The sequence below is a fragment of the Lutra lutra genome, chromosome 7 (assembly GCF_902655055.1).
Source record: "Lutra lutra chromosome 7, mLutLut1.2, whole genome shotgun sequence".
Classification (NCBI taxonomy): domain Eukaryota; kingdom Metazoa; phylum Chordata; class Mammalia; order Carnivora; family Mustelidae; genus Lutra; species Lutra lutra.
The window spans coordinates 127,350,549-127,377,910 of record NC_062284.1 but is presented as its reverse complement, the minus strand read 5'-3'; the positions used below and the strand labels follow the sequence as shown (position 1 = coordinate 127,377,910).

General features: G+C 39.5%; 1 protein-coding gene across 1 annotated transcript in view; it reads right to left on the bottom strand.

Moving 5' to 3' along the window:
• Positions 1–27,362, bottom strand: part of DIO2 (iodothyronine deiodinase 2) — a 224,022-nt gene that overhangs the window by 164,209 nt on the left and 32,451 nt on the right. Inside the window, 1 exon segment of the mRNA XM_047735554.1 lies at positions 20,452–20,579. The gene's annotated coding sequence lies outside the window, so the exon portion shown is untranslated.

Genomic DNA, 27,362 nt, shown 5'->3' with positions numbered 1-27,362 from the left:
TATTATCAACATTTTGAGGAACCTCCATGCTCTTTTCCAGAGTGGTTGCACCAGCTTGCATTCCCACCAACAGTGTAGGAGGGTTCCCCTTTCTCCGCATCCTCCCCAGCATCTGTCATTTCCTGATTTGTTAATTTTAGCCATTCTGACTGGTGTGAGGTGATATCTCATTGTGGTTTTGATTTGTATTTCCTTGATGCCGAGTGATATGGAGCACTTTTTCATGTGTCTGTTGGCCATCTGAATGTCTTCTTTGCAAAATGTCTGTTCATGTCCTCTGCCCATTTCTTGATTGGATTATTTGTTCTTTGGGTGTTGAGTTTGCTAAGTTCTTTATAGATTTTGGACACTAGCCCTTTATCTGATATGTCATTTGCAAATATCTTCTCCCATTCTGTCAGTTGTCTTTTGGTTTTGTTAACTGTTTCTTTTGCTGTGCAAAAGCTTTTGATCTTGATAAAATCCCAATAGTTCATTTTTGCCCTTGCTTCCCTTGCCTTTGGCGATGTTCCTAGGAAGATGTTGCTGCGGCTGAGGTCGAAGAGGTTGCTGCCTGTGTTCTCCTCAAGGATTTTGATGGATTCCTTTCTCACATTGAGGTCCTTCATCCATGTTGAGTCTATTTTCATGTGTGGTGTAAGGAAATGGTCCAATTTTCCCAACACCATTTATTGAAGAGGCTGTCTTTGTTCCATTGGACATTCTTTCCTGCTTTGTCAAAGATTAGTTGACCATAGAGTTGAGGATCTATTTCTGGGCTCTCTATTCTGTTCCATTGATCTATGTGTCTGTTTTTGTGCCAGTACCATGCTGTCTTGATGATGACAGCTTTGTAATAGAGCTTGACATCCAGAATTGTGATGCCACCAACTTTGGCTTTCTTTTTCAATATTCCTTTGGCTATTCGAGTCTTTTCTAGTTCCATATAAATTTTAGGATTATTTGTTCCATTTCTTTGAAAAAAATGGATGGTACTTTGATAGGAATTGCATTAAATGTGAAGATTGCTTTAGGTAGCATAGACATTTTCACAATATTTATTCTTCCAATCCAGGAGCATGGAACATTTTTCCATTTCTTTGTGTCTTCCTCAATTTCTTTCATGAGTACTTTATAGTTTTCTGAATATAGATTCTTAGTCTCTTTGGTTAGGTTTATTCCTAGGTATCTTATAGTTTTGGGTACAATTGTAAATGGGATTAATTTCTCTTTCTTCTGTCTTGTTGTTGGTTGTAGAGAAATGCAACTGATTTCTGTGCATTGATTTTATATCCTGACACTTTACTGAATTCCTGTACAAGTTCTAGCAGTTTTGGAGTGGAGTCTTTTGGGTTTTCCACATATAGTATCATATATCTGTGAAGAGTGAGAGTTTGACTTCTTCTTTGCTGATTTGGATGCCTTTAATTTCCTTTTGTTGTCTGATTGCTGAGACTAGGACTTCTGGTACTATGTTGAATAGCAGTGGTGATAATGGACATCCCTGCCATGTTCCTGACCTTAGCGGAAAAGCTTTCAGTTTTTCTCCATTGAGGATGGTATTTGCAGTGGGTTTTTCATAGATGGCTTTGATAATATTGAGGTATGTGCCCTCTATCCCTATACTTTGAAGAGTTTTAATCAGAAAGGGATGCTGCACTTTGTCAAATGCTTTCTCAGCATCTATTGAGAGTATCATATGGTTCTTGTTCTTTCTTTTATTGATGTGTTGTACCACATTGATTGATTTGTAGATGTTGAATCAACCTTGCAGCCCTGGAATAATCCCACTTGGTCGTGGTGAATAATCCTTTTAATGTACTGTTGAATCCTATTGGCTAGGATTTTGGTGAGAATTTTCGCATTTGTGTTCATCAAGGATATTGGTCTGTAGTTCTCTTTTTTGATGGGATCCTTGTCTGGTTTTGGGATCAAGGTGATGCTGGCCTCATAAAATGAGTTTGGAAGTTTTCCTTCCATTTCTATTTTTTGGAACAGTTTCAAGAGAATAGGAATTAGTTCTTTAAATGTTAGGTAGAATTCCCCCGGGAAGCCATCTGGCCCTGGGCTTTTGTTTGTTTGGAGATTTTTGATGACTGTTTCAATCTCCTTACTGGTTATGGGTCTGTTCAGGTTTTCTATTTCTTCCTGGGTCAGTTGTGGTAGTTTATATATCTCTAGGAATGCATCCATTTCTTCCAGATTGTCAAATTTGTTGTCTTAGTGTTGCTCATAGTATGTTCTTATAATTGTCTGTATTTCTTTGGTGTTCGTTGTGATCTCTCCTCTTTCATTCATTATTTTATTGATTTGGGTCCTTTCTCTTTTCTTTTTGATAAGTCTGGCCAGGGTTTTATCAATCTTATTAATTCTTTCAAAGAATCAGCTCCTAGATTCCTTGATTTCTTTTATTGGTTGTTTTTTTAGTTTCTATTTCATTGATTTCTGCTCTGATCTTTATGATTTCTCTTCTCCTGCTGGGTTTAGGGTTTCTTTCTTGTTCTTTCTCCAGCTCCTTTAGGTGTAGGGTTAGGTTGTGTACCTGAGACCTTTCTTGTTTCTTGAGAAAGGCTTGTACCGCTATGTATTTTCCTCTCAGGACTGCCTTTGTTGTGTCCCACAGATTTTGGACCATTGTGTTTTCATTATCATTTGTTTCCATGACTTCTTTCAATTCTTCTTAATTCCTGGTTGACCATTCATTCTTTAGAAGGATGCTTTTTAGTCTCCATGTATTTGGGTTCTTTCCAAATTTCCTCTTGTGATTGAGTTTTAGCTTCAGAGCATTGTGGTCTGAAAATATGCAGGGAATGATCCCAATTTTTTGATACCGGTTGAGACCTGATTTAGGACCCAGGATGTGATCTATTCTGGAAAATGTTCCATGTGCAATAGAGAAGAATGTGTATTCTGTGCTTTGGGATGAAATGTTCTGAATATATCTGTGATGTCCATCTGGTCCAGTGTGTCATTTAAGGCCTTGATTTCCTTGTTGATCTTTTGCTTGGATGATCTGTCCATTTTAGTGAGGGGAGTGTTAAAGTCCCCTACTATTATTGTATTATTGTTGATGTGTTTCTTTGATTTTGTTATTAATTGGTTTATACAGTTGGCTGCTCCCATGTTAGGGGCATAGATATTAAAAATTGTTAGATCTTCTTGTTGGACAGATCCTTTGAGTATGATATAGTGTCCTTCCTCATCTCTTATTATAGTCTTTGGCTTAAAATTGAATTGATCTAAGGATTGCCACTCCTGCTTTCTTCTGATGTCCATTAGCATGGTAAATTCTTTTCCACCCTCTCACTTTAAATCTGGAGGTGTCTTCGGGTTTAAAATGAGTTTCTTTTAGGCAACATATAGATGGGTTTTGTTTTTTTATCCATTCTGATACCCTGTGTCTTTTGATTGGGGCATTTAGCCCATTAACATTCAGGGTATCTATTGAGAGATATGAATTTAGTGCCATTGTATTGCCTGTAAGGTGACTGTTACTGTATATTGTCTCTGTTCCTTTCTGATCTACTACTTTTAGGGTCTCTCTTTGCTTAGAAGACCCCTTTCAATATTTCCTGTAGAGCTGGTTTGGTGTTTGCAAATTCTTTCAGTTTTTGTTTGTCCTGGAAGCTTTTAATCTCTCCTTCTATTTTCAATATAGCCTAGCTGGATATAGTATTCTTGGCTGCATGTCTTTCTCGTTTAGTGCTCTGAATATATCATGCCAGCTCTTTCTGGCCTGCCAGGTCTCTGTGGATAAGTCTGCTGCCAATCTAATATTTTTACCATTGTACGTTACAGACTTCTTTTCCCGGGCTGCTTTCAGGATCTTCTCTTTGTCACTAAGACTTGTAAATTTTACTATTAGGTGACGGGGTGTGGACCTATTCTTATTGATTTTGAGGGGAGTTCTCTGCACCTCCTGGATTTTGATGCTTGTTCCCTTTGCCATATTGGGGAAATTCTCTCCAATAATTCTCTCCAATATACCTTCTGCTCCCCTCTCTCTTTCTTCTTCTTCTGGAATCCCAATTATTCTAATGTTGTTTCATTTTATGGTGTCACTTATCTCTCGAATTCTCCCCTCGTGGTCCAGTAGCTGTTTGTCCCTCTTTTGCTCAGCTTCTTTATTCTCTGTCATTTGGTCTTCTATATCGCTAATTCTTTCTTCTGCCTCATTTATCCTAGCAGTGAGAGCCTCCATTTTTTATTGCACCTCATTAATAGCTTTTTTGATTTCAACTTGGTTAGATTTTAGTTCTTTTATTTCTCCAGAAAGGGTTTTTATATCTCCCGAGAGGGTTTCTCTAATATCTTCCATTCCTTTTTCGAGCCCGGCTAGAACCTTGAGAATCGTGATTCTGAACTCTAGATTTGACATATTACCAATGTCTGTACTGATTAGGTCCCTAGCCTTTGGTACTGCCTCTTGTTCTCTTTTTTGTGGTGAATTTTTCCGCCTTGTCATTTTGTCCAGATAAGAGTATATGAAGGAGCAAGTAAAATACTAAAAGGGCGGCAAAGACCCCAGGAAAATACGCTTTAACCAAATCAGAAGGGATCCCAAATCGTGAGGGGGGAGAAAGGGGATAAAAAGAGGTTCAGAAAGAAAAAATAAAAAAGAAGCAACAAAAAAGAAAATGAATAAGGAAAAAATATAAAAAAGAAAATATATAGATAGATAGATAGATAAACTAGTTAATATATAACTAGATAAATTAGATAAAAACGTTAAAAAAGAAAAGGGTAAAAGTTAAAAAAAATTTAGCAGAAGAAGAGAGAAAAAACAATTGAAAAAGAAAAAAAAATTAAACTAACTGCAAGACTAAAGAATCATGGGGAGAAAGCCATGAGTTCCATGCTTTGCTTTCTCCTCCTCTGGAATTCCGCTGCTCTCCTTGGTATTGAAACTGCATTTCTTGGTAGGTGAACTTGGTCCTGGCTGGATTTCTTGTTGATCTTCTGGGGGAGGGGCCTGTTGTAGTGATTCTCAAGTGTCTTTGCCCCAGGCGGAATTGCACTGCCCTTACCAGGGGCCGGGCTGAGTAATCCGCTCAGGTTTGCTTTCGGGAGCTTTTGTTCCCTGAGCGCTTTCCGTAGAGTTCTGGAGGGCGGGAATGAAAATGGCGGCCTCCTGGTCTCTGGCCCGGAGAAGCCGAGAGCTCAGGGCCCCACTCCTCAGTGTGCCCTCAGAGAACAGCGCCCATTTACTCCCGTCTGCCTGGCCTCCAGCAAAGCTCTGAGCTCGCCGAGCCTGCGACCGGTTCAAGGTAACCCTGAGCTTGTGAGTTCACTCCTCAGCTCTGTGTAGCCGGCTTCCCCGTTCTAATACCTGTAAGCTCTGCGACACTCAGCCACCCCGATCCTTCTGTGACCCTGCCGGACCTGAGGCCATGCTGACCCTGCATGGGCTTCACCCCGGTTTAGCCTCTGGAGCGATGTCCCTCAGCTGAAAAGACTTTTAAAAGTCCTGATTTTGTGCTCCGTTGCTTCGCCGCTTGCCGGGAGCCGGCCCCTCCCCCCACGGTGTATCTTCCCGTGGCTTGGATTCACTTCTCCACCAGTCCCACCTTTCAGAAAGTGGTTGATTTTCTGTTTCTAGAATTGCTGTTCTTCTTCTCTTCGATCTCCCGTTGGATTTGTAGGTGTTTGCAATGTTTAGATAAGCTATCTAGCTGATCTCCTGCTACTTGAAGTAGTCTCAGCCTGCTACTTCTCCGCCATCTTGACTCCTCCCCACTAAAGTACTTACTTTGAAGAAGTGATTCTCCAGTTTTAATCCTGCAAAATGGGTTAGTCTTAACACATGTATTTTATAGCTGAGAATTCTGGATTATTGAAAATTTCAATGAGCTGCTTTCCTTAACTTCCTTTTTCCTATCCTCTTATTTCAATAACTCATATAACTCAGCACTAATTTAGCCTTCTAGTTAGTCCTACTGTTGCTTTATATCCTATATTTGGTTCATGAGCTTTTCTCTTATACACTACTTCCAGATAATTCTTTACTAGCATTTGGATCATTTTCAATTAATCATTTAGCAAATAATTAATGGGTACCTACCAGATGCTAGACATTGTTTGCATTATATGGATATAACAGTGAACAGCAGCAATAAAACAAAAAAAGAAAAAGGCACTTGCACACCTGGAGCTTGCCCTATATATTTCTAATGATTTTATTTATTTATTTGACACAGAGAGAGAGAGTGGGATAGAGAGAACACAAGAAGGCAGGGGAGGGAGAAGTAGGCTCCCCACTGAGCAAGGAGCTCAACATGGGGCTTGATCCCAGGACCCCGAAATCATGACCTGAGCTGAAGGCAGATGCTTAGCTGACTGAGCAATCCAGGTGCCCCAGCTTCCCCTATCTTAAAAGAGGGAAATGAATGAATGAATGAATGAACTCTTATTTCAATAACTCATATAACTCAGCACTAATTTAACCTTCTAGTTAGTCCTACTGTTGCTTTATATCCTATATTTGGTTCATGAGCTTTTCTCTTATACCCTAATACAAGCTCTTTTGTATCCTAAAAAACTAGTTTGTCTCTTCATGACTTGATATTCTAAAACTGTGGTGGAAGGGATAATATGAAAGTTCAAAGATTCACCAAGAAAATATATAACTGATACTAAATGCTAACGGTATAAAGAAATTTAGGGTAAGTTCAAAGTTGTACTGATTTAACGCCCATTTCAGTCTTGAGTGCAAAGTGATATATATAGCAGAAATGTTAACCTTACTTTTGTAGAATTTATTAATCTTACATTACCATGCTTGGAAAAGGGTTTAAAATTTATTGAGTAAGTAAAGACACTAATTTGCTATTTGTCTAGAGATTATACGGAGGCCAAAGAAAGATACGATTCTCAGATCCTACAGGCAATACTTATAAATATTGCATCCATCCTTAATTTTCTAGCCAATTCAAGGCTGCAGTCATGCTAAACAAATCTCATCATTCAACTGGTGCCTGACACCTGTTGCCAAGATCATGTCTTGCTGGACCACTTTGACACCGACCAGCTGCTGAATTGTTAAGTTCTATAAATAGCATGTTCCCTGCTTGTCTGGACTTCTTCCTCAACTGTTTTAGAATAGTTTTATTTTTTTTTAAGATTTTATTTATTCATTTCACAGACAGAGATAGGCAGAGAGGCAGGCAGAGAGAGAGGAGGAAGCAGGCCCCCCCGCTGAGCAGAGAGCCCGATGCGGGGCTCAATCCCAGGATCCCAGGATCATGACCTGAGCTGAAAGCAGAGGCTTTAACCCACTGAGCCACCCAGGTGCCCCTAGAATAGTTTTAAAATGTCACCTCCCCACCTCTCCATCCACTCACCAGAGTGGATAAGACTTTAGAGACTGGGACTTCAGAGATGAGTCCATTTTCCTGGTCCTTAACCATCCTGGTCTGGCTGCCAGGCTGACTCCTGAACTCAAAACTCCCTTCTCAAATACAACCTACACCTACAAGCATAGGCAGAAAATCAGATGGGATTACCATTTTAAACTCAAGAACTCCCTAGATAAGCTCAATTACTGATCCTTTTCCAAAGTTTATAACATTTGCCCTGCAAATTCAGCATTATCTAAGGAGATGGTTATTGAACTTCTACTACCATGACACAGAAGTGATGGCTATATTTTAATTACTACATTGGATTAATTTTGGACATTTGAATATGCAAAAAATAGTATTTCATTCAATAAATTTCATAGTATTCAAAAGAGAAGTTATTCCTAAATTCAGGATGCCAACAAATGTCAAAGTAATAATTCAATAATAGTCTCATCAATCAAAGGCAGGATACTTTGAGGTTAGGATTGAGGTATTTTTGCAGCAAATAGCATGCACATGGGTCCACAGATCATAATTTCTCTGATCATGCTAGAGTCACACTGGATAGACTATTAAAAGGATGGGGATGGGACACCTGGGTGGCTCAGTCGGTTAAGCTGCTGCCTTCGGCTCAGGTCATGATCCCAGGGTCGTGGGATCGAGTCCCACATCGGGCTCCTTGCTCAGCGGGGAGCCTGCTTCTCTCTCTGCCTCTGCCTGCCACAATGCCTGCTTCTGCTCTCTCTCTCTTACAAATGACAAAGAAATAGAATCTTTTAAAAAAATAAAAATAATAAATAAAAGGATGGGGAATGGAGACAGATCATGTTCTAGATGAGCTAATATACTTTATCTTATCACCAGTGTGTCTTCTAAGTAAAAAAGGAAAAATTTACTCATCTTCTGAAAGATGAAGAGATGGGGTACTTCTCTAGCAACCAAATGTTTGTCAGAAAATAAAAGTATTTGCCTTTTGGTTACTTTCCCATGTCCACTCTCCCCTCTCCCTTCATTGTTTTGTTGAGACAACCAGAAAGTGTTAAGTCATACCGATGTAACAAAGGTAGCATTGCCACAGAGAAAGCAATTGGACCGTTTGTCAAAATGTGACCACTTCGGAATCATGTTCGTGAAATGGTTTTCAAGTGCCATCTGAAATGAACTGAGTCAATCAGAATTTCTAAGGATGAATTCATGATAGCTATATTTTGGAAGATGGGCTTCAGAAAGTTAACCTTGCTGACTCTAATGATACCAAGGTCTGAAAAGTATTGGTAGTAGACACTTTACCAAAGACAGAAGAAAGCCCCAGAGGTGAAGCTGGTATTGGGAGAAGGTAATTGACCTTGGCAGGAAGAAAGGATTCAAGAAGAATGTGATGTTTGAACTGAGAGGAAATAATAATAGTGTATATCATCTTCAGTCATGAAAAGGAATCTTTCCTCTCACGTGCTTCAGAGACTGAAAAAGTATTGTGTAAATTGCTAGAGATATTGCTCTTGACCTTGAGCAAGACTCCTTAAGGTCAAAGTAGCTAGGAGAGGCATGGGAAGGCAGTAAGGGGAAAAGGGATAGTCTGACCGGATGTACGTTGCATTGCCTTTGTGACCAGTAAGTGAATATCCAAGGAGGAGAGTATTGTGGGTTTATGTGATGCCACTGCAAAGAACTACGCAGAAAGAATTCTGCAAAAAATCACAGCAAACATAGAAAAAAGATAGCTTGCTCTTGGTGAGGCAAAAATCAGGTAAAATAACTTTGTTTAGAGTTAAACAAACATTTACAACATTTACAACAAATTTAAACAAACATTTACAAACACTGACAAAAATTTAAAAACCTACTCTCTGTTTTGAAAGCAGAAACATAGCAGAGATGTACATGTTTCCATATGATAATGATATTGCCTATCATACAGACAAGGTGAATGTATATGAGGAGTTTAATGTTTCAGAGTTTATTAATAATTAAGCTGCTCATTGGGTTTATTAGGATTAATCCCTAATTGAACAGAACAACCATAAGGCAAATTATTGAAATAACTGATGGAACTTTGTTTCTTGACTTTAAAAATATGAAGTTTGGCAGCTCCAGGTACTTATTTCTCTGTCCAGCATGAGAAAAGAATGGAGTTTTCGGTCTCAAAGAACTTTAGACCAGCTGTGATATATTTAAGTACAGACTGGATTCTTGAGTACTCAAGTGGGTTTTCCTACAGACACCATGAAAAGAGAGTATTTTAAACCTAGATAGGTTCCTATAATGGGGTGGGGGGTGTTGACCACGAGGGAGGCTATGCACATGTGAGAGTGGGGATATATGGGAAGTCTTCGTACTTTCTTCCCAGTTTTGCTGTGAACCTAAAACTGCTCAATAAATAAATAAAGCCTTAAAAAAATGTATGTGTCTGTGTACTGACACAGCGAGTCTCTACCCAGCCCCTGAGGCTGGTCACCGTTGATGCCACATTTGCTAAGAAGACCACAGTGTTGTACGTGTGTAGGAAAACATATACGCAAACTGATATCTCCAAACTATATCTGACATGGCTTTGATCAATTAAGGTTTTTACATATTTAATAAATAAATGAAGGTATCTTTCCAAAAATCCATATTTGAAATTTTATACTAGAAAATAAGGAAGAATAAAGTCTGCCAAACCTTAAAAGAGGTGATATTAAAGATGAGTGTATCTGATACTTTATCTTACTTTTTCATTCCCACCCCAAATATTACCAAATACTTTTAAAGACTTATGAAGTATCTCTTTTTAGATTCTGGGATATCTTTGCTGATTTATGCCCTAGAATATTACAGATAAAAAAAAATTCAAAATAACTCTTTGAAAAATGCTTGGCTCCATTGATTTTGTGGAGAGGCTCTTGCTTGGCTGAATTTAATTTAAATGTAGTCCTTTGTTATTGCTTCAAGAGGACGACAGTCATTTCTAACAAGCGCAAATTATTCAGAGCATGACCCTAAATGCTGTATTTGAAATAGCAAAAGAAAACAAGCTATCCTCTAACCTACTTCACATTGCAGGAAGAGAAGCTGTGTGAAAGGGAGCTGCAAAAGGGCAACCTGACCCAGAGAGATTTGCCCTCACCAGGGCCCTCCTCCCAGCTTTCGTGGGTCTCTGGATGGGCCAGTTGCACAAATACAAGAAGATCAGGCCAGCATCCTGGAAGGGGGGAGGGTGCTTGGTATCACCCTCCTTGGATAGCTCTTGCCAAGTTCTAGTTAACCCAGTTACAGTAAAGCCATTGTGGGCTCTTTAGTGGAGCAAGCCTCAAATCTACATGGCATTCACGATTTTTTGATGGCCATGGCCACAGCCAGTAACTGCAATTTAGTGGCTTACACATTGTCATGAAAGGGGGCGGGCAAAGGCTCAAGAGCAGTGGATTTTACGGCAATAGGAAATAGGACACATTTTGTGCAGTTGCCAACTCCTTTGCATTTCTGAGGATGAAATGCCCCCTAGATCAAAGTGACAAAGTAGTTAGGATATTCACGGGACAGAAGACAAAAGGAGTTCATTCACTGCCAAAAAACAGCCTTCTGTTAAGTATTTAGAAGTTTAATAACAGTACTTACATGAGAAGCAGAATGCAGGAGGGTAACTTGAAAGTGTGCACAGCTTAACAGAAACTGGTCATTCTTCAGGAGAGCAGACAATCAGTGATTCACTTATTTACTCATCACACATACATCAAGCACCTTCTACATGGGGCTCTGACCAAGGTATTTTAAGGAGTATAAATATACACAACAAAAGCCTCTACCTTAAAGGAGCTTATAGACCTATATAATAATATATTGTTATATGTTATATTAATATACATACAATTAATGTAATCATTATAAATGAAATTAAACCAATAGATTATATATATAGATTATATATATATAGAAATTAAACCATTATAGATTATATATTACATATATACATACATATATAATATATTACATATAATACATTACTATCTATCTATCTATATATCTATGCCCACCTTAAGATGTCAGGCCATCTGTACAGCACTTGCAAAGAGGATGGACAAAAACTAACCTTATAGTAGTCCAACTAGTCCAACACTCTCCTCAAGGGGATAAAAGGATTGTGGTTAGAGACAAGAAGAGAAACTATTTCTTTGGAAGGATTTGTTAGGATACTGTACCTTTCCCTCTCCACGTAACTCCCCACTCTATTTATTAATAGAGAAGTTGGAGAGTACTTCCTCCTCATTGGGGCCAAATGAAAGACATGTCAAGAGAAGCACGTGGGGGGATTGGCCTGTTTCCCTTTAGAGCTTTGGGGGTACAGGATCTAATGTAATACATATACCTGAAAAAAGTCTCCAGACAAGAAGCTGCCTGAGGCTGCCTATAGTATGTGATTTTAAAAGCTGTATTGAGGGTCACCTGATTGGCTCAGTCAGTTAAGCATCTGCCTCCAGCTGACGTCATGATCTCCGGGTCCTGGGATTGATGTGCACATCAGGCGTCCTGCTCAGTGGGGAGTCTGCTTCTCTCTCTCTCCCCATCCCCCAACACTTGTTCTCTCTCTTGCTCTCTCAAATAAATCAAATATTAAAGAAAAGCAAGCTGTATTGAGAGCAAATTGAACTTCCTCTAATAGCAGAGACAAGGATGCATAAATGTTCTCTAAGTACTGCATGTGGTCCACAGCACGTGGGAAACAGCTGACCTAGAGCAGTTAAGGTCCTTTACCTAAGAAGGCTCCCTAGAGGGAAATGAAGGAGGATTAAGGGAGTGGAAAATGAAGTTGCCTTCTGCCTGCCTCTGATGGAGATCATCACACTTCATCCAGCAGTTAGATTATATTAAGGTAGAAACTCTAAATCTCATTAAGATACTTGAAGCTACAGTGTTATGGGAGAAGATTTTTTCTAAGTCACCAAAGACTTGTTATACTCTTATATCACAGAATAAAGGCTGGATCTAAAAAACTTATATCATTAAACCTAAGTGGTCAAAAGTGAAATTTTAAGTTATTACCCATATATTTAGCTTACACTACTCCAAGTTTTTAGAAACATCCAGAGTTTGGAAGTTTAGAAAACTATACTCTTTATCTACATGCCTAATAGACAGGACACAAATAAAAAATGTAGACTCAGACTGTCTAAATGTTTTTGGTCCCTTGGCATAAAAGCCCCTTAGAGAAATGCCTTTTGAAAGTGAATCAAATAAATAATTATGGAGGGTTCATACTCTCTTTCCTGGAGGAGTTGAGATGGGGTAGAGTAGGAGAGAGAGAGAGTTTCTTCAGGATCATCCCTGCTCCTTAGCATGGGGACATTAGGACATTCAGAAAGCAAAGGACAAACTTTGCCTCCATACCCCAGCTTCCCTCCTTTTTTACCCTGTTAGAAAGTCCCCCTCCTCACTGTCTTGCTTCTCAACCCCCTTGACTGCTTAGCCAAACAGGCCATGCATAGGAGTCCTTTCAAGGCTGGAGCCATGGTTTGCTGCAGTGCACAGACAGCTGAATTCTAATCCAGAGGTTATGTGGTCTACACCCCTGTGTTCTGAGATTTAGAGAAGTGGCCCACTAATCATAGCATACAGATTGGTGCCAGTGACAGAAGGAGAATCTTAATCTGCTACTTCTTTAATAAGGCTCTTTTAGCTACACTACACTACAGGAAGGATTATGGGGTCACATGCACAGACACATCCCATTGCCCTGCCCCACTCTACATAACAGTTTGGAGACATGACTTCAAGCAATTTTATTTGGTATTAGGCAGAACCAAAAAAGAAGGAGAAGGTGGAGGGGGAAAGAGGTGAGGGGAGGGAGAAGGAGGAGATGGAGAAGAAGTAGTAGTAGTACTAATAATAATTTGGAAAAGTCAAAGAAATTTACAGAACCACTTTATATACTATGAAGGTGTATCATAGTACCATGTGTTATGAGTCAACCAACCAATTAAACTGGGAATGTCATGAAAATTTCATTAATGCTCATGTCCTCTCTGCCTAGAAAAATCATGAAATTAAGTAACTTCTGAAAAAACATTTCTCTAATCTCCAATCACCTGCAATTTCCAGAGTACAAACCTATAAATCTCCTGTGGTTGCTGTCCAGTCTAGAAAGATACTTCAGGCAAAGGGCCATGGGGCTGTCTGTAGAACCTGTGATAGAATTAACTTTGTTTTCTGCAGAATTCCTCTTCCTGAGATGGTGCATGGACCCACGTCTTTCTAGGAACCATTCCTAGATAAGAGTCAGTTTTAGCCAAGTCCTCACTGGGCAGTGTTCTAGCCTCATCAGTGCCTGCAGGCCTTCACAGAGGGTCCTTGCTCTAAAAGCAAAAAGCTGAACAGAACTGGCTGCTAAGAGTCTCCTACATTTGGAGGTGCATTCCTTGATCTGATCATGGAGATAAAACCAAATAGCTCCAACAAAACACCTAGGTCTCCTGCACCAACTGTTCTTTCAAGGCAAAAAACCTCAATTTTTTTCATAAAAAGAATAATAAAAAGATACGTACTAATGAGCTCTACACAATATTGGAAAGAAGGATTATGAATGGGTAATCACACTTTTAGGTGATTTACAGATTTCAACCAGTTCAGCCCCTAGGGTATGATTATCTCATTAGTCCTGTGCACTCAGAATAAATATAGAATAGGCTGGGTGTGACTAGCAAACAACAGTTTTTGCCAAAAACCTGTAAAGAACAAACTGTGGATTCAGTAGGGTATGTACCAAGCATTACCTAAGTGGATTTCATGCTTATGAAAGGTGAGCAGGACCTGGCAGGGCAAGATCTCCAAGTTCAGAGCGACTCACACATCTACCACATGACCAGACTCCCAAACCACATTGTCTTGCAACCATCCTGGGCCGCCCCTCCTCAGAGTACTCCGTGTTCTTTCTAAACCACACTGAAACTACTGATCTACCTCTCCCTCGGGCCTTCTCTTCAGGTTGCTCCCTCAGCTGTCCCTGGAAATGAATTCATTTTCATCCACCCTTATTCCTGGGAGGCACATGAGAGTGGGTCTGGAAGTGTAAGCCTACTGCCTTGGCTTTAATCAGATTTTTTCCTAAAAGAGTTCTCCTGAAGAGAGCAAGCTGGGAAGGGCTCAGGTGACCAGTAGTGATGGGTCAGAAGAACAGTTTCATCAATAATGGCTAACGTGAAATGAACCCCTACTATGTGCCAGGTTCTATTCTAAGAGATGTATCTTATCATCTCATCTAATTCTCTCAACAATTTCATGGAATAGGTGCTCTTAGAATCCCTAATTACAAAGTAGGAAATAGAAGTACAGAAAAATAAAGTCAATTGTTCAGGATTAGAATGTTGGAACCAGACAGTCCCATTCAATCATAACACAACTAATTGGATACTCAGTTGGTTTTATTAGTGTTAGTCATGTGCCAGACACTGTGCTCTAGGAGTTCTGTGGATTATCTCAATGAATCCGTACAACAACCTCATGAAGTAGGTACTAATAGGATGTCCACTTATATACTGGCTTTATTTTACCTCTCAAGTTCAGAAATGTTAACCAATAGATGGAAAACAAGGTTTGAATAAAGATTTGTTGTTGTTGTTGTTGTTTTTCCTCCTCATTATCACCTTTATAAAGTTAGTTCCTAGAGAAAGTGGGTGGGATGCTTAAGAAGACATGGAGTGCCCTCTGATTGAAGATAGCCAAGAAAGGAGCAGATATTTATTCAAATGGGGTGGCCTTTTAAATGGGGGTAAACTTTCTGTATTCCCCTGTACCTAGGGATATATGTTTATATTCATTCACATTGTTTTCACTGTATCTTTTCCTGTTTAGTTTCCATTTACTTACCCTGAGGTTGCAAACTACCTTTTCTTTTTCATTTTCATTTTCTCATAACATCTAGGCCCCATCTTCAAAACTTCTTGCTGCTGCAGCAGCTACAAAGTATGGGATTATGGAAGGCCCTGAAAAACAAGTCTGGACTGTCTTCTTACAAAACAGACATCTCCTTGCACAGTGTTTGTGCCGAGAGCCGGGATCACATCGTTCAGACTTGTAATGGACTGGGTGCTCCGAAGAAGGCGGCACCACCACACCCAAACATTACCTCAAGGGTGTTTTCTTTCCCTTCAGATCTGGGTCTACAGGGTGATGTTAGGTTCCAGTACACTTGGAGCTTTGTGATTTGTCAAAGATTAAGAACCAAGTGAGCCACACTGATGAAAAGTCCACAGGTTCTGAATCCATTATTGTAGTCGAGTTAGTTTCTCCAAGAAGGAGGATATCATGACAAGTGCAATAATAATTATTACTTAGTATTTACTAAGAACTTAGCCTAAGCCACTCTACTGACCACTTTACATCTATAATCTCATTTAATACACACAAAAGAAAATTAAGATATATATTAAGATCCATCACCCAGTTATAGGTAAGAAAACAGAGGCTTTTGAAAATCAAAATCGAATAGCTCATGCAGAGTCACATGGTTATGAGAAGTGAAAATAGTATTTTAAAACAACCACTGGGATCTGGAAAGCCTGCGTTCTTGACCACTACCCATCATGGCCTCCCACCTTCCCAATATAATCTATCAACACAGCATCACAAACTTGTGCCAAAACAAGAGCATTTATGGATGCTGCTTACTAGAACTTCTGTGAGGGTCTTCTGTGTGGAAGAAAGTTCTCACCTGAAGTAAAATCCTGCCACCTTGACTATAAGTTCAAGACAGACTTCACACAACTAGACCGTTACTGAGTATGTTCTCACTGTACTTGAAAATATCAACAAATCCATACACTAGGGATTTAAATTCACAGTATAGATATTAAAGCCTATCTTCAATGGGAACTTCCTCTCCCCTTATATGCTTGATTATTGGTGTACAACCATCCTCAGAATTCTAGTTTGAAGAACTGGAGGCAGGATTTTATATGTATTACAGACTCCACTTTAAGAGCATCTGGATAGCTCAAGTTACTCTTGATTTTGGCTCTGGTCATGATCTCAGGGTCATGAGATGGAGCCCCACATGGGGCTTTATGCTCAGCGGGGAGTTGGCTTCTCTCCCTCTCCTTCTGCCTCTCCCCACTGCTTGTGCACTGGTGCTTTCTCTCACACTTATCTAAAATAAATAAATCTTTAAAAAACAACAACAACACAAGGACCCCACTTTAGAACACACAGATTCTTTTTTTGTTTTAGTTACCATTTGGTAGAGGGGATTTGATTTCACTTTTCGCCATTGAGGTTTATCTTTTTAAGGGGTTTAGCTTTGGGACGCCTGGGTGGCTCAGTTGGTTAAGCCGCTGCCTTCGGCTCAGGTCATGATCCCAGGGTCCTGGGATCGAGTCCCACATTGGGCTTCTTGCTTGGCAGGGAGCCTGCTTCTCTCGCTGCCTTTGCCTGCCTTTCTGCCTGCTTGTGTGTACTCTCTCTCTCTATCTCTGGCAAATAAATAAAATCTTAAAAAAAAAAAAGGTGTTTAGCTTTGAAAATGGCAGGTTTTTTTTATTTTGGTCACTTGCTTCTTATAAAATAGTTTCAGGGAATATTTTGTGGCACAGATGCCCTAAAACCATGGACATAAAGGAAAATTATAAGTATTATATATAAAAGGACATGAACCAATCAGATGGAAGCTTAAACTAAATATATAAAACTTTAAGACTATGGAGACATGGCATCAGGAAAATACAAATCAAAACCATAACAAGATATCGCCTCACACTAGTCAGAATGGTTAAAATTAACAAGTCAGGAAACAAATGTTGGTGAGGATGTAGAGAAAGGGGAACCCTCTTACACTACTGGTGGGAAAGTCACCCTAATGACCCAGTAATTACACTACTAGGGATTTATCCAAAAGTGATCCAAAGGGGCACCCACACCTCAACGTTAGAAGTAGCAACGTCCACAATAGCCAAACTATGGAAAGAGCCCAGATGTCAATCGACAGATGAATGGATAAAGAAGATGTGTATACACACACACACACACACACACAATGGACTATTACTCAGCCATAAAAAATTGAAATCTTACCATTTGCAAAAACATGGATGAAACTATAGGTATTATGCTAAGTGAAATAAGTCAATCAGATAAAGACAATTATATGATTTCATTCATGTGGAATTTAAGAAATGAAACAGAAGATCATAGAGAAAGGGAGAGAAATAAAATGAAATCAGAGAGGGAGACAAACCATAGAGACTCTTAACTCTAGGAAACAAACTGAGGATTTATGGAGGTGAGGTGGGTGGGGGGAAGGGATAATTGGGTGATGGACATTAAGGAGGGCACATGATGAAATGAACACTGGATGTTATATACAACTGATGAAAATCACTGAACTCTACCTCTGAAACTAATAAGACACTATATGTTAATTAATTGATTTTAAATAAAATTTTAAAATTAAAAAAAAAAGACTATGGAGACAGATGTAGCTAAGTAAAGATACACTGAATCCAGACTCTAGATTGGCTTGAAACAACAACATTATAGAAGGTTTACCATAAAACTTCCTTAGAAATGAGCTGTCCCAGTACCCTCGCTTCCAGGTGAGGAAACACAGGCCCGTTGTACTAAGGTGCCTCATCTGGGATGTCACAAGTAGTCAGGAGCTGATGCAGGGCCATAGTGTATAATCCTTTCTCAGGCTTGTCACTCATCCTTACCACCTGCATTTTTTTGGTTCTTACATAGTTTTATCCCTGATCTTTCCTCACTTTCTTCACCCAGTGATTTTTTTTTTTTAATTTAAAAAAGCACTTGGCCCCATTCAGCAAGAGATCCATTCTCAACCTCCACCTCTGCCACTAATGCCCTGTGGACAAATCATTTACCACAGTGCTGGCCCCTTGCTGTAACTTTGCTCATGTCTCTCTCCTCTCCTCCTCTTTCCTACTCCCCCCACCTCTTTCACTCTCTTCTCCCTCTTTCTCTCCCATTGACCCCAAAACAAAAGCAATTACTATACCCTGGAGCCCAGGCAGCATCAACAGGGACAACAGACTGAATTTTACAATCTGGGAAGCCCTTGTATCTCAACAAGTTACTTTTTTAAGGACCTGGAAGCTACCAGCAAGTGATGTAACATGTTCTCTTGATAACAAGCCAAAGACAAGATTACATATTGGTCTTTCTCATGGACATTCAGCCAGAAGTCAAACATTACCTTCCCCCTTTACTATGGTGAAGTAAAATATTTGTGTCAGATGGTTCCAGTGTATTTCATCACCCTAGTTTTCCCTTGATAGGAACTCTTCTGTCAGAACAGATCAATGGTATTCATCAGCCGATGTTAGGGTTTTGAGTAGCCAACACTACATGCTGTTCTAGAAGCTTCCTTGCCTTCTTCACACACTGAGGGGAGCAGAGGGGACTTCCCTGCAAACACCAGTGAGGAGGAAAGCAGGTTTTGTGCCTTCTACAGACATCAGAAATCTTCTTGTACTGTCTCACACCATGTCCCTAACTGCCACTGGAGATGGCACACAGAGAGGGGCCAACTGGCAACTCACCTGCTGGCTGGCTCTCTGAGACAAGTTCAGCTCATTAAATCAAAGTTAATAGCTGAGCCAAGATAATCCTGACCCTGTGTTGGAAAAGGCTGAAACCCTGCCACTGAAGGGAGGTGACAGGGAACATGGAGAGGTAGCTCTGGGTGCAGAGTTTCTGGCTGAGCAGCTGCATCTTTTGTTCAATAGCTACATCTTCCTGGATCATGTTATGGTTGAATTCTGTCCATCTGAAAATTGTATGTTGAAATCCTAACCCCAAATACCTCAGAAAGTGACCTTATTTGGAAGTAGGGTTGTTGCAGATGTTATTAGTTCAGATGAGGTCATCCTGGAGTGAGGTGGGCCCTAATCCAAAATGACTGGTGTCCTTATAAGAAGACACAGCTTCACAAAGAGAACACCATGTGAACATGAAGGCAGAGCTCAAGGAGATGCTTCTACAAGCCAATGGATGTCAGTGATTGCCAAGAACCACCAGAAGCTAGGAGAGAGTCATGGAACAGATTCCCCTTCACAGTCCTCTGACGTAACCAGCCCTGCCGACACCTTGATCTCAACTGCAAGCCTCCAAAACAGACAATAAATTTCATCTCACCCAGTCTGTGATAGTTATTATGGTAACCCTAGAGAAACTACTATAGACCATACTTCCAAAGTTGTGAGAAACTTAATGTATAAAGCTCTGACAATCTATATATCTCAGTAACAAGTTACTAGACTAGAAGAAAGTGTGTATAATACATCATAGTTAGTATTTCTTCTTATTGTTCATCTACTTCCACTCGACACATACAAACCATCATTTGAAGGTCTCAAAATAAACCTAAACAACAAACAAAAAACCTAACTCATTAATGAAACTTAGAACTTTCTGCACAATTCTTTCCAAAGGAAAGCAGCATCCCCAATGTGGACTCAAGATCAGCTAAGGACCTCCCGTGATTCAACTGGTATACCGGAGATGTATATTCTTCTCTTCCTTACACGTTTTACGGTGTGGCTGCTCTGTGCCAAGCACTCTGATAGGCACTTGAGACCTAATAGTCTCAACAGCAAAACAGGTAGCTGCTGTCTTCGCGGTGGTCCATGTCCAGTGAGGAAGATAGATTTTGGTCAAATAGTCACTCAAATATCTAGAACTATTAACTGACAGGGGCAGCAATGCGGAAGTATTGCCACACTCTGTAGGCAGCTGCTTTCCCTATGGACCTGTGGACAGGCAGGGCTTCCTACTCTGCATTATATACAAAGGCTGCAGTACTATGAGTTTTCTCCTGTCCAAAGAGAATGCTGAACTTTACATTCAGGGAACCAAACCACCTGCCAAAAATATAATCATCTTCATAAAACATGGGCCCCAAAAGAAGGAGGGGATAGGTGCTGAAATGGGTAAAAAGAAGCAAAGAGGCAAATGAGACCTGGAGAGAGTTAAACAAATAGGAAACTCAAGACAAGATGCTGGTATTGAGTACCCCTCCCCCGCCCAGGATTCACGCATAAGCGAGTGAAGACATATGCCCGGTGCTGTGAGCGTGGCAGTGGTGAATGGCATGTGGTCGGGCATGAGATTGTGTGCAGTTGAAAGGATGTTGCCCAAAATAAAAGCCTACCTTTGTTTGCAGCTCTGTCCTTCTAAACTGGAACATCACTGTTCAGCATGCTCCTTGCTCAGTGCAATTGTGATCCCTTTAGCCCGCTGCCAAACAACATAGCTGGTCACCAAAGCTGCTGAATGCTGCTGAAAACGGGGAAGAAAATCCATTGAACAAGTCCTGAACATTGCAAAAGTGGCTGCTTCTCTCAATTACTTTGTCAAGTCCCATTATAATTGTGGCTGTGATCACATGCAAGGTTCTCCCATGGGTAGGGATAGAGCCAGGATCCTCAAAGTACTGACATGCACCCCACTCCACCCCCCATCAGGCCACTGTGAACAGGTTTGCCTGCAGCTGCTGCATCGCTTGCCCTTGCTGGAATTTGACAAGGGACACTTCTACCTTCGCATCTATATTACCCTTAGCAAGGGTCATTTCCTGCTGGTGGTGACCAACTCAGATGATCTACTTTGAGCTTTCCCAAACAATTTATGCATAACTGATTTGAAAATACTTTGACAAATGCATCGCTGTATGAAAACATAAACCCATCTGTTTTCCAAAGTATTTATTTAGGGAACACCTTTGCTGATAGCTGGAGCCTGGGTTGATTAACAAACAACATCACTGGGCTGAAGAACTCCATCACAAAATGGAAATAAGCTTGCATCCCAGCACAGAATTTTACTGTGACTCTTGCTTTGTCCTTGTCTGCTTGAGTTACATAATTCGGGAGCTGGCCTGTGATAGCTGGAGATGTCCAACTATCCTCAGGTAACTAGTTGCAATACTAGAATGCCCAGATGAACAATGTGAATGAAAACTATGTATTTTGAATGTTATTACATCAGATGGTAAGGCTTAAGCAAGTTTGGTACATTTAGCATCATATCTGAAAACGAGTGGGGAAAAATGGATAGAAAGAAATATATGACCAGCAAACAAAAGAAAGTTGGAATGTTCGGGAATGGGCACTGGTGGCTAGTTAGTGCATAGCTCTCCAGGTGTGGCCCGGGGACAGCAGCATCAACCATAACTGGGAATGATTTAGAAACCCAAATGCTCTAGAGTCAGAAACTCTGGGGTGATGGGGGTGTTGTGTTCAGCAATCCATAGTTCAGCAAGCCTCCTAGTGGTTCAGGTACATGTTCACATTTGAGAACCACTGAGTTAGGGCATGAAGACCAAAGCACAAAGAAGAGAAAAGCAATACAGAGCAAGCCATGTTCCCCAAAGGAAGATCATCAGGGCCGATCCTCAATGTCTCCAGGGAAAGAAACTCTAATCCTGGAGTCTGGAAATTATCAGAGGGGCTAAGAATCAAAACAATGATGATAAAGTGATGAAAAAAAGTCATTAAAGAAGACTGGTTGTTGAGTGGTTTTTCAACTGAATGGTGACAGACCCAATCCCTATCATTGTGACATTTGAGGAATTCCTACAAGTTCCCTACAAATAGTATTTTCAACCCCAGATTTTTAAGTGACTGAAATCAGCCTTAAGCCCAGGCTGCTGAAGTTTTTGTGGTCTGGCAAGTATTTGATATGACTGCCTTCACCTGAATCTGAGCATTTTCCTTCTGAATCATTCACTGAGTGAGAAGAATTTGAAAGGAATTAGTAAAACACATTCTTTGAGGTTGGAAAAATACAATCTGCCCTAATCATAGAATGGCCAGGTTGGTACAAGCAAATGACACACAGATAAGAAACACAGACTACTTTTATCTCCAGGGTATAGTCTTCCTAATTCTTATAGATACCTAGGGAAATTCCAGGCAGAGGTCACTGGTCAAAGGTAATGTAGAAAGGATTGAAAACTCAGGAAAGAAAAATGTGCTACAATTAAAGTGTGGAGTTAATGTGGTTTGTCCCACCTAGAGCTAAATGCCAGAGATATTTCTCCACTTTCCTCACCCGCCCAAATGTTACAAGCAACTCAGCTCTGGGATATTAACAAGAAAGAGGTTTGTGGGAATGGAACTTTCTTTTTCTTTTAAACTCCTTCACTTAGCATCTACCAAAAAGTGTGTGCCTAAAAGTGCCATCCATTTGCTAGTTTCATTCCCCCAAGCTGGGCAAGTAAATGTATATTTTGGCAAAAGTCCCAACTAGCACTCAAAGTTGGGTATACCAGCCACGCTTGGGAAGCAAGCACCCATAATAGCAGGTGGTACAAGATTAATTTTGAAAATACTGGAAATATTCTAATGAAATCTTTTTTCTTTCTTCCTTTTTTTTTCCAGGATGATTGTGAGCCTCATATCCCTACTACAAATTGACATTTCAAAAGATTCTTTAAAGAGGACACCCAAATGTGTTAGCTTCAGAGCCATGAAATCAATTTAATTTCAGTTTATAGAAATTATTTCACTGAAAAACTAACATTTGCTCACTCAAATCCAACTCTATGAGTAAAGATCCAGAATTCAATTTCTCTACTGAATTCTTTTTTTTTCCTTTTCTTTTTCTTTTTTCTTCTTTTTTTTTTTTTTTTTTTTTTTTTTTTGTACAGCCAGAGCAGCAGCCTATAGTCATATCTCTGCCAAAACTTTTGAGGGCAATAGAAAGTACAAAAATAGTAATTTAATATTTTCCACCTGTAGCTATAACTCTCCTTAGTACTTACTGGTCTCATGCTGGCAAGACACATGTAATGCTTTTGACACACCTGAATTTTACAACTTTTCCTACTGTCTTTTACTCACCACTAAGAATAGCCTTCATTGTTTATTTCTTGTTTTAAGACAAGGCAGTTTTAGTCTGGGGTGTCTTACCAATCCTACAGATCACCAGCCCAAACCCTAATTTGTTCAGCAGTGGTCTTCAAAAACTGAGATGGAAAGGGACTAGTTCAGACCTCATGGTGGTTACTAATGGGGAAGAACCACTCTTAGAAGCATCAGCCCAGAGGGTTGCTCAAAGAATTCAAATGTTTGGCTGAAGCTAAAATTCCTTTGGGATTTAAAAAGCTGACCAGTTATTTGAACTGATACATGCCTGCTTTACTGTGATCTGTTCCTTATACTCCTTGGGCAAGGAGCTTTGCATGAGACTAAGGAAGCCAAATACCTCAAAGGACTCAGGTACCCAATGAATCAAAACTAACTCTTTCTCTCTCCATCTCTCTCTCTCTCACACACACACACACACGCGCACACAGACACACACAGAAGTCTAGGAACCCAAATGCCTGTAGTGGGGTGTCTCTCAAGTTCAGAAGCACAGTGCTTTCCTGTTTTGCCCCTCTTCTTTCCATGATCAACTAAATGGGGGTTGACACTAATCAGAGCCATGTGGATTGCTGTGCTTCAGGTTTCATCAACTGTATAAAACTTAAACTTACTTCCTATTACTCATATCCCCTTAAATTTTCACTCCTACCATGTACATATAGGTCGCACCTCCTTAAAATAGAAACTTTTGAAAGACAGACATTTCTAAACCCCTAAGCCACAATCATATCTTTTTTCTCAGACAATATGCAATACTATAATTTTCCCTTTAACAAAATTTTCTGGACAGTCCTTGGGAGTTCATGTGAAAGGAATTGATAACTATAAGTAAACAAATAATTTGAGAAAAAAAACAAATCTTGCCATTGACATAGCACTGCTTTCTTAATGTCATTCCATAAAATGTGATTCTGATTTACAGATTTGCTTAGAGACACAGTATACAATGTATACCTCATTTGCCCTCTATACCATCTCCTGGTTCCACCCCTAGTTAACATATGTTATTCAGTCTCCTTGGTATAAAATGAGACAGCTGGCCTATATAGTCATTAACTTCCTTTCTAAGCCCTCAAAGTCTCTGACTTTGAGAGAGGCCCAAAGAGGCTCAAAAATTCATAGATTTTTCATTATATTTCATGGACTTTCCCTACCAAGTCCAAACTACCTCACTTAATTAAAGTCAAGTCAACCCATTCATTTACTCACTTAACACATACATATTGAACATCAACTATGTTCCAGGCATTCAGCTAGATGCTGCCCTTAAGAACCTCAGAGTCTAGAATTTTATATATTTCATATTTGGTAGATATTTATTTTTAAGAGGACTATATATACTCTTATGTAGCACTCATCCATTTTATGTGTGTGTCAGTGTAGAAATGCCCAACTTGGTCTAGCACCCTTGAGACTATAGACCTCTTCAAATTCAGGAGAATGTTTTATCAATTTTGGCCCTATAGACAAAGAAGTTAAGAGACAATCTATACATTAAGTATAAAAACAAAACAATAACAAATAGTTTATACGAATTAACAAACTACTATAGATATCCTTCTTAAAATTTCCAGGTAAAGTAGAAAGCAGTAATTCAAATCCCTGATTCAAATGAGATTTGAGGACTATATTTGCTAATAAGTTCTATCTAATTCTTAACCATTACCAATTATTCCTTGAGCCTATATATAAGTCCAGTATAAGGTTATATCAGTTAGGCAGATAAATTCAAATTTCATTCTGATAACATTTTTATCAAATTCTAGTAAACTCCAAAGTCCATTAGTTAGATTTAGAATTTAATCCAAGGGCTGTGAAACCCTGCAAAGTGAGCCTATGAGATAACTTAGCGTTTCTAAGTATGCCAGCATATTATCTTTTCATTGTTCTTCATCCAATATCTTAGGAAACATAGAGCTATTCACAGGCATAGGAATTTTAACTACACTGGGTTGGGAAAACACTAGATAAATCACCATGCCTCTGAATATCTCCCTAACTGACAAAAAATTATCTGAATTTCTCCGTTAAAGGTGCGTTCTTTTGGGTTCAGACACTACGTCAGTGGTCTGGTTACATTAATGATGCCCATTTGTTAGTGCCTAGTCTATTCCATATACTGAGATAAGTGCTTTACATACTTATTTCCCAAAACATCCTATAAAATAAGTATTATCTCTTTTTTTCCCCCAGAAGTAAGTGAAGTTAGGGTGGTCACCTAACCGGTAAGTTGTGGAGGCAACGTTTAGTCTCCACACTCTTCTACTGTGCCATCTGGGGACACTGTGTTAAGCCATCATCACTTTTGGTGGTCCATCATAAAGAATTTTATTGTATTATTCTTCCAGATGGCTGAAAATAATGAAATATTTTCAATAGTAGAGAAGAAAAACAAATGACACATCTAGGGCATGGGGCATTTCTCAGAGTGATAGTAGAATTGGTCCCTCTAGTGAGGAGTGGTAGTAAAAGATATACACAAAGCTGCAAAATTTGGAGGAAGTAAATACAACAATAATTATTATAGCTAGCATTCACTGAGGACTTACTGTGCCTATTCCCTGTCCTAAGTGGCACACATATCTTAACTGATTTAAACGCCCAAGATCAGAAAAAGATCTTGAATGTGGAGAAATCTCAGAGAAACATAGTCAGGAAAAGTAAAATATACCAAACAAATTTTGTCGGCTTTAAGGACATTCCTTTGCATAGATAGCTACTTTGAAAGCAACCTTGTGGGTATCTGGACACATCACACTTTTCTAATCTAGGACTTACAATCCTTTAAAAAGTATTTATATAATGAAGGAGACAGATCAAGTTTTGTTAGCCTTAAAGTTTATGAAATTTGGGGATCCTTCTTTAAGAGAAAGAATATAAAATTTGTTGTGAGAGTATATGGTGGTTATAACCGATTGTTGTTAAATTATCTTGTATTTTCAAATTTTGCACAAACATGGGATTGCACTGCAAGAGCGCTTGCTAGAGACTTGGAAGAGGATTGTGCAAACAAGGGGTCTTAAAACTTGAGCTTCGTTTAGTTCAAGGTAAACCTGTCTCTGACGGTGAAAGAGAGTGAAGTGAATACATTAAGCAGGATGTTAGAGAAGTCATCAATCAAGTTGCAAATTGAAGTTACCTTTCAAATTAACCACCAACAGCCCAACTGTTTAACTAAAAGAACTTTGTAACTGCAAGATCTCAGGAACCGAGATAAAGGTGGCAACTGATCATCCAAGTGGAGACTGAAGCACATATGATCAGGTTTAAAAGTGAGACTAAATGTACTTGCTTGGCAGAAGGATGGAGTGACATATTGTTACACTCCTTAAACCTTTTCTGGGAAGCAGCAACCACCTCTCCATCCTGAATGTGTCAAAACACATCAGAGCATTAGAAAGCAACTCAGACCTTTACCACATTTCCATTCTTGTATATTGACCCAAGAGATAGGGAGGGGCAAGTCTTGGTGAGGCAGTGATCATCCTGTTATACATAATCCACCCAAGAGAACAGAATTCATTTCTTGAATCACTATCACACGCCGGGCCCCTTTGTTTGTCCATAATAGATGGACTCATTTTTCCTCTTACCTTGTAAAATCCACTTAAGAAGTAATTTAATGCAGTCAGAGAGCATTAAAAAATTCCTTAGTGGGACCACCCATTAATAACCTTACCCTGGAAGAGGTAAAGAATAATGAAGTATAGATATAAGAATCAAAGGGACCAGGTGGACAGGGTCCTAATGGCTTTAATGGAGAATGATCTAATAAAATGAACTGGCATGGTTTTCCTTTCAAAAGCAATCTTGAAATGAAAGAAAAATATCTTATGCAGAGTGAAACATACAGTTTTAGATGATGGACACAAACACTTCCTTATTTGCACCCTTGGATTTTTCAGAAGTCTGGAGATTGAACCCTTCCCTGCTGTTTGTTTGATTTGGTCTGAGTTGAAGCCAAGAGATGTGGTGATGGAAGTTTGGAAAAACAATTAAAAAGAAATGTATGCAGTGGTTTTTCTGGGATCCTAATTAACTGACCCATTTCTAGGGAACATTAGGGAAGTCGTGGGCAGTGATTATTATCTCTTTAAAGTCCTAATTAAAATGTCAAACTGTAAGGTAGAATGTCTTCAAAGCTGCATGTAATTTGATTGTGTTGGCTTATTGGAAAAATGGCCTTGGAAAT